Here is an 8,504-nt window from a genome sequence, read left to right on the forward strand (position 1 = left end):
CTTAGGAGATTGGATCTTATGGACGTCGGTTGCAACACCAGCTTCCTATGCTATCAGCGGAAAGAATATTGTTTCGTAAGTACATATATCGCATCCGCTACGGCATATTATTTCCGCTAATTTCGCATAATTTGCGTTTTCGTTTCTCTTTTTCCATCCAATTGTTCATCACAATCGAATCTCTTTGAATGGTTTCTGAAATTTCTCTACGAGAAAGGTCGTTCCCTTGGAGCTATCAATCTACGCGTTGATTTAATAATTATAAAAACTAGATTTTCCCATCAGGTTTCTCGCACCATCGATCCAATTTACCGTGCACCGTCTATGCACGTTTCATAGGCGTATTACGGCATCTAAAATTGTTCCAATTTAGCAGCTACTTTGCTACTACAAAACAAATGAGAATTTCCGTACAACTGAAAAGTATACTTAGGCGCGTAATAGATAAACATAAGAAGATTTATACGCATATAATATCGTATCAAATGTTACAAAATAAACTAAATATTTGACGATTACGCATATTCGTTACCAAACATTTCAATAAAACAGTATGGAGAATAGTATAAACATGTTCTTTACGAAATACATTTCTTGCAACAGCCTCCGTGGCGCAATCGGCTAGCGCGTTCGGCTGTTAACCGAAAGGTTGGTGGTTCGAGCCCACCCGGGGGCGGTTTATTTTGTTTTCTCAATTATTTATACATACAACAATTTCATAAACATAAGAACAATCCTCTTCATTTGTTTATTTGAGAATTTAATAAAAACATTTTTGTATAAATAGATCAATATCGATGATATCTGGAGATTTAATATACGACATTCGTCGTTCCTGAGACTATATTTGAAATTTTTATATCGTCTTCGATAGCCGTAGGTATCGTGAATTTAATTAATCTGAACACTAATTGATTAATCCTTTAGCTTCGATGTTGCACTGATTCGACGTTTATGTTAAAAGTTAAACTCTGTCTTCGATTAATATCTAACGTGTGTTTAGGGAGAGATCTTTTATTTCAATTGCAATAAAACAGATTTCAGATCGAGGATTTAGATCAATTACTTAATTAATTAAATAGATAAATAAATCAAATTTATTAGATTAATTTGAAGTTTGAACCTTACCGAATATCTTCGATAAGCAAAAGGGCGATATCATAAATGTTACGACAAAATAAGAGACGAAATGAAGGAGATAGGCTGTGTAGAATGTAAAATTATAAATAAATAAAAGATAATTGTGTTCGATGTGGAATAAAATAAAAACGGAAGATTATATACAAAAGAATTTCGTGATTTCTGCCACAAAATTGCAAGGCTGGCAATATATTTCTTTTCAGAAAAAAACAGCTCTCGATATACGTTTACCATATCGCAAACTCTTATCACATATATTTTCTTTTTATCAATTTACATAGCTAAAAACAAAGCTTGGGAGGAAAATCAAACGTAAAGTTTCCTCTCAGCCTATGTATCTGACCCTATAATAAAATGTTTATTAAAAACATCTCGTTTCTCCCTGCTGAATGATTTTTATACGAACGTCGCGCGTAAGAATACGGCGAGCGTTTGAATTCCTGGGAAACGCAAGACGTTCGTTCAAAAAAATCTGAAGTTTATTTTTTCTTCCGAAAGCAGGATCAGATGGACGTAAATTTCCTTTTCCAGGAATGTGAAGTGTAAAAACTCGCTTAGAACAACGGCAAGTCGTTTTACGCTGTCACGTCTCATGCAAGGATACGTTGGACAATGCAGCCGGCATAATAGAGTGGCACTGCCTTTGCTTTTTTTTCCCCTCGGGGCGAGGAGAATTTCGCGAGAAATCGTTGGTGTCCGTCGAAAATCGTGCATGTCCTAGCAAAATGGTGGTAGAGTAAGGACGATTTCCGGGCAAACTGCAAGCCATAAAACCGATGCGAAGCGCCGAAGCATGCCAGCCTGTGAGGTCGAAGAGGCCGCGCATATGCAAACAGAAGATGTACGTGCTCGGATTTGCGTATACGCTCCGTTTGTTTGTCCTACAACCTTGGCATTGGTGAATGCACCAAGAAGAACAAGCAAAATTACGGATAAAATATTCTAACCTGAAGCTTGTGTTCCAATGTGTTGCAATTTCCTTTTTCAAAGAAAACACGAAAGCTTGGAAAGTGTTGCTACTCTTTGCTATTCTTTCGCGAATAAATTGATCGCACAGGCGAATAAAGAGAAATGAAGAGAATTCGATAACATTGGCATTTCTTACACATCGTCGTTGGTACTTTAGATGACTAAAAAATTGAGAAATTGTAATTCAGTACTAACAACGCAGAAATCACGGTTTATCTTTTGCTGGATTTCTATTTTCTGTGCACTTTTTAAGTACGAGATTGTAATTTTAGTTCTGAGAAATGCAATTGTCAGCTGGTGAGACAATCGACGTAAAATAGCATTAACATAAAGCAATGGTTAAAAAATGATACGTAGTTTCATATAAATTTCTCAACTTTCATGCTGCAAAAATTTACACTTCAAATATACTCGAAACACAAATATAGTAGTTACTTTAGTCATTTTTACTTTTTATTAACAAATAGAAATTATTGAACAGATGAATAATAACAACGCAACACATTACAAAATAAACACAGCTTCCGAGCAATATTTTGAATTTCCTGGAAATTTCAATAATACAAAAATAGTGTTTCTTTTTTTTTGTCTTTTTTTCGTGATACGAAAACACAACATTGATTTAATAATGAAATGAAATTTCGAGAAAATATAGAACGACGCAGACGTTGCAAACACGTGCGATAAAAAGTGTGCGAGTTTATTGAAAACGTGAATGTTATGTATCTTGCAAAATTACGCGAAAAAAATATATTCCAAGAAATTAACCACGTTGAATTAAAGATAATTCATCGAGTGCAATAAGACATTAGCTTTTAATCGATGCAATAAATGTGGATACGCTGTTGATCCTGTACGGTAATATATTAACACATTCCTGTTCACGTAACAACCTACGATCAATTCACTAATCATTAACTAGTGAGAATTTATGCAACATTTATCTGTGTACTTAGAGCAAACATTTAAACGCCACGTAATACATATTTAACAGTAAAATGTTAATATTAAACGTTTAACATACACGGTGGCTTGTTGTATGTAGTATCGTTCCGAAGTATTGGGATTTCTATTACATTCGTACATTTTCGAACGAAAATGATTGAATGTGACGCGGAGAAGTCAGCTTGCGATATCGAACTATAACGAAAAATAAAGGGTCGATTTTACATCGAAAGGGTTGATTTTACGGCCTATGTGTATTACACGTATTTTATTTCTTTCGGTAAGGACCACCCTGTATGAAAGATTGAAGAGTGCAGCAAAGTTAGCTATGCATTCTGTTCGGTGTACTAGAGATCTTCGAGTAACAGCGCTAAATGCTCCCATCGCGAAAATCGAGTTATTTCGGAATTTCAGAAAAGCGAAGAATTTTTACCACGCAACGCACGATTGCGGGATTTGAATAAATAATCGTCCGTTCGTAGAAATACGTTTGGCGCCGAGTTGTTACATAATTCAACGTCGCTTCGAGACTAATGATAAAAGCAATTAATGCCAAGTGTCGTAAGACGGCGCCGCCCGATAAACTTTCTAGCGCTCGTATCAAAGATTGAATCCCTGGTTAAAGAACAGCCAGAGAATTGTAGCTGCTCTCAGCGAACGATGGATAACTGCGCGAGGCACCTGTTCGCGTATACGTACGCGATCTACGTACCACGATTTCGCGTTTCAGTCCATTAGCTTCTGAAAAATCCTCCGCGCCAGAAATACTACAGCGATGGCGTATATGATTCGATGAAACTGCTTTTCTCATACTCATCCATTTAGCCACGAGCACTTACAGGAGCTCGTTAAACTGGCAACGAAAGAAGCAACCGTCTCACCATCCTTCTTGCACCATAAGAAAATATACAATTGGAATACGCCAAGTCTGTTAATTTAATATGTGCGGCTGGTTTGGCCCTGTGCCTAATGCGTCAACAAGTGCAATTGGTATACAGATTAAGATGAATCTTGTACGAAGAGACGTAAATCGTAATGCACACGAGATGCGAGAGAACATAGCAAAATAAACTTTCGATTTTAGTAAATATCGTAGCAACGTGAGAATATGGGCAGATTCGTCTCGTGAATGAATTATAAAATATCGTATGAACGTATGTCCTAGTTTAGTTTCCTAGTGTTAAAGTGGTCACCACTTCCAGGAAAACTCTACATCTGGTCTTTTTAGTTTTCTCAAACACTGAGGCCATTAATTCTACCAAATGTCCAAATCGGACAAATTGTGAATGTAAACAACTAAATAAAAAAAAAAAACTGAAGCCATCGACAGCGTATAGACAATAGACTGGGACGAAGGCAGACCATGGACAGTAGACAGGCAACGATGGCTTCGGGGTTTTCAGTTATAGGGTAACACTGCTAGCGTGCGGATCTGCACCAGCTCAAATGATATTCCTACTTGTACTCACACTTCTGTATTAAAATATATTTTCTACTTTACAATTTATCCACGCGTTCCTCTGTGCATACATTTAACAACCTCAACACCTAATTATGGATGATTAAAGATCATGTTGAAAGTATCTGCTTCGTGTCTTGACACGTGACACTGAATGCTTTAGCATTGATCGCATAGTAAAAGAAAATAACAGGCGCTAAAACACTTACCCATGGGCTTTAAAATTAATTGTTCTAGATCTCGCTGTTGTAATTAGTATCACTAATACCACTATCAGATTTATTAGTACCAGTAATACTATGAACGTGTCTTGAGCCCTGACACTGTCTAGCCCTTAGGAATATCGATCAACGTGAATCAGGTAGAATTTTAGACAATCAGAATCTTATCCTCGCCGGTTGACTACTGTTTTATAGAAGTGGAAAAATAAAAACTGTTTGTAAACTTCACATATAATCGAAAGATACTTCAGCTGTATATGCGGATAACGCTAAGACGTGCAGTAACGCGGTCGAGGCATAAGACACACATTGTGACCATTTGATTTAATGATTCGTAACACGAAAGCTAAGTTATGTGGGTTATATGTTGGTACGATGTATTTTTGCTTAGTTTAATTTGTACATTCATCTTCTTAAGTATGGTCGTGTGTTCACGAATCATGCTGCACAGTAAGAGCTGTGTTGTACGAAGAGCGCTGCATAATGCGTGAAAAGCTATTCCGTAGGTTCCCTTCGTTTCACTGGAATTAAAAGTTGTTTTCATCCTTCTGCTTGATTGTAAACTTGCAAAACTAATTTTTTACGACAGTTTGGATAAGTTTGAGTCAAAGTTTTTACTATTTCACGTTTCATCGGCTCCTTGCGTTTCTTTGTTACGTGCTCTCATTATTTCTTCACAGGTGTTCGGTAAAGTTCGGTAATTAATGGAAAATAATGAAAAGCAGGCTGTAAACGTTAGCGAAATTGCTTAGGAGATACTGGCAATAATGTGGAACTTTAAACGATTTTCGCACGATTTACAGTGAACGTTCATCGAAATTTATCGAAGATCCACGCACGATTAAGATTCGCCAACGTGAATAATATTATCGAAATTACGCACGTGAAAAGAAATCACGACAGGAAGATATAAAAGTGAATCGTTCGGGTAATTGCGATTAAAAACACATTATATCCCATTCGAATGAATACAAACCGAAATCTGTTTTATACAGAGAGAACGCGCCTTTCTGTATATCGCTGTTTAAAATGAATTCAATTCGAATCGCGTTTTCAGAGATTAATACAACTTTTAAGCAAATCAGCTTCCACGCTATCTCGCTTACCAATATCCAGCATTACGCGTGTTTGATAACCATTGGGCATTCTAGCGGAAGATATCTCATACGAAGTAACAGGAATGTTTAAATGACAGGCTTATAAATGCGAACTCCAACGTACCACCTAGCCGCTGCAATGAAACGGCGTAGTTTAGAAAATTATGAGGCGTTCCGGAACCTTTGATCTGCACAAATACTCGCACGCTACACAGAATTATAATCAAGTGACGAAATTTCGAGAATTCGAGTGCGCACTGAGCGTCGCTGCTATTTTAACGAGGCAAAAACTACCCTGTGAAACTGAATTTTCTACTATCTTTCCGATAGATTTCTTGTAACCAGAGCAAACATTGATTACGATAGTTTTTATCAGACGATCGATGATTGCGATAGAACGAGAGACGAAAGAGTCGGTTTATTCTAGAAATAAAAAGGGAAATATTTTCTACATTCGTTTTATTAAATATTACTTTAATTTTAATTGTTAAAAAAACTATTAAACATTTTTTTAATTTGACTAAATATATCGAAATATACGCAAGTGTACAACTCGGCGATAAGTATACACAGAAACTGGTTAACAGCATATGAATGTAAATGTCACGTCGTATAAATGTCAAAAGAGTATCTTAAAGAGATTTTGAAAAAAGGCAAAAAATGTGGAGTTAAACTTAATATTAACCATGCACGATAGATTGCGGATATTTTTCGAAAAGGGAAGCTCATGAAGTATTATCTATAAATAAACGTTAATTTAGCGATAGACGCTATATAAATACTTTTGACAAGATACGACCATTGTATGAACTTTATCGCGTTACAAGTTATCAAATAATTTCACCATCATCCTTTTATGTACATTCTATGTAATCTCTGTTCAGTTTTATTAATACGTATGCTATAATAAATGCAGTGGTATGGAAATATCTTTTCTAACTTTATATTTCTTTTTATATTTCAATATACGTGTTCAAGAGTATAGAAGATATTTCTCTTTCTATCTTTGCAGTTCAATTGTACGAACACTTTGTGCTCTCTTACCGTAAGTGTAACAAAACTCACCGATTCAAACGAGTAAAGAATAAGCATGAGATACTCGAAAACTCAAAACCTCTCGGAACATGAAACGTTTCGAGATCTCGAGACTCGGGTAAATGACATTTTATACGAACAGAGAACACTGAGATGATATGATTTATTTAACGTAAGAAAATCTCTTGCTTTATAAGAAAGTTATTCTCACGAGACTTAGAATTGGATATATTAAACTGACACGCTCCTGTCTTATAACAAAAAATAAGCCAAATAAGTGCAATCGGTGTAACTGTATTCTGTACATCATTTTCTTAATTGTTGTAACATTTCCGTAATACAAAGATGCATTTGCTCTTCCAAATGAAACTCAGGCACGTGTAAATCACAAAAAGCACCGTGAAAATCTTCTTTATTCTCTCAGGGATATTAATTCGTACCACCAATCACGATATCGTAAACTATCACCGACTATTAGTTCTGACATACACCGTATCATATTAATTTAGTTTAATTGTACTATATCGTACCGTAATCGTGCTATAATTGTACTGTATATGATGCATGTTCAACGTGTATAGATAGCAGAACTGTATAAATCTCATCGGACGATCACAGTCGTTTATGTAGAGAAGAATAAAAACAAATAAAAGATTTCTTAATTTTACAAACGAAATTTATTGAAATCCCTACGAAACGGATACTTGCGAAAGAAAATAAGCACTTGGAGTCTCGACAGATTCCAGATCGCACAAGGTTCTTGATCCGAGATCGGCGAATCGAAAAATCGGGTTTCTCGACGCATCTCTCGGTAAAAAATAATACCTCTGCTTATATGCAGAGGAAAATATTAGAGTCGAGCAAGATCTGTAGCAGACTTTGGAACGTAAAAAGCGAACAGCAGAAATAACAATGACGTGCAGTGGCCGGAAGACAAAAAAAGCTGATATTCTTCGATTTTAACCGGGCGAAAGCAGCGATCGGGCTATACAGCGCGACCCGTCGTCCGTGAAATCGAGTATTCCGAATTTTCCAGGCGAAGTCAACTACCTACGAACATCTATGCTGCGACATCGGACATTACGTGCAGGTGCTTCCTCGAGTAGCTGACTAAGCACTTCGTAACGGCCGATGGTCATTCGTTTTCGACGCTATCGAGCTTATGTGAACGATCCTTCTCGTGTCAAGTGGTCATCTGCCGAGAGTTAGGTATTTTAAGAGAAGATAAGCTTAACTGCCGGAGAAAGCAAGTAGCACATCCGCGAAGGACAGCATGATCATTCCCTATATTCGTTAAATATATATCGCTATCAACGTAACGTGAAAGTTATGCCCAGTTAAAACTAGCAAGACGAATCTACGTTTGTATAGTCCGAAAGAGATGATGACGAAAAGAGAAAGAGAGGAGGAGAAGGGTGAAAGCACGAAAATACCAATCGCGAAAGTTAAGATGTCGTTGATCCGTGTGCCTGTACAGCTATTCGGGTCGATCTTAATCCTTTAATTACAACTACGTATAGAAATATTTAATTAATTCTAGCAACGTACAGAAGCACGCTACATATACATACGTATACGATTAAACAGGATTAAAAGCTAAGCTCACACACATGCAAATCCACGGATCTACATGGAAGA

General features: G+C 36.6%; 1 non-coding gene across 1 annotated transcript; it reads left to right on the forward strand.

Annotated features, from left to right (window-relative positions):
* Positions 1 to 602: 602 nt before the first annotated feature.
* Positions 603 to 676, forward strand: Trnan-guu. Its single transcript has one exon. It is a non-coding gene; the product is annotated as a tRNA-Asn (tRNA).
* Positions 677 to 8,504: the final 7,828 nt, after the last annotated feature.

This window comes from Bombus bifarius, unplaced genomic scaffold (genome assembly GCF_011952205.1).
Source record: "Bombus bifarius isolate JDL3187 unplaced genomic scaffold, Bbif_JDL3187 scf7180000008035, whole genome shotgun sequence".
In the NCBI taxonomy this organism is placed as follows: Eukaryota; Metazoa; Arthropoda; class Insecta; order Hymenoptera; family Apidae; genus Bombus; species Bombus bifarius.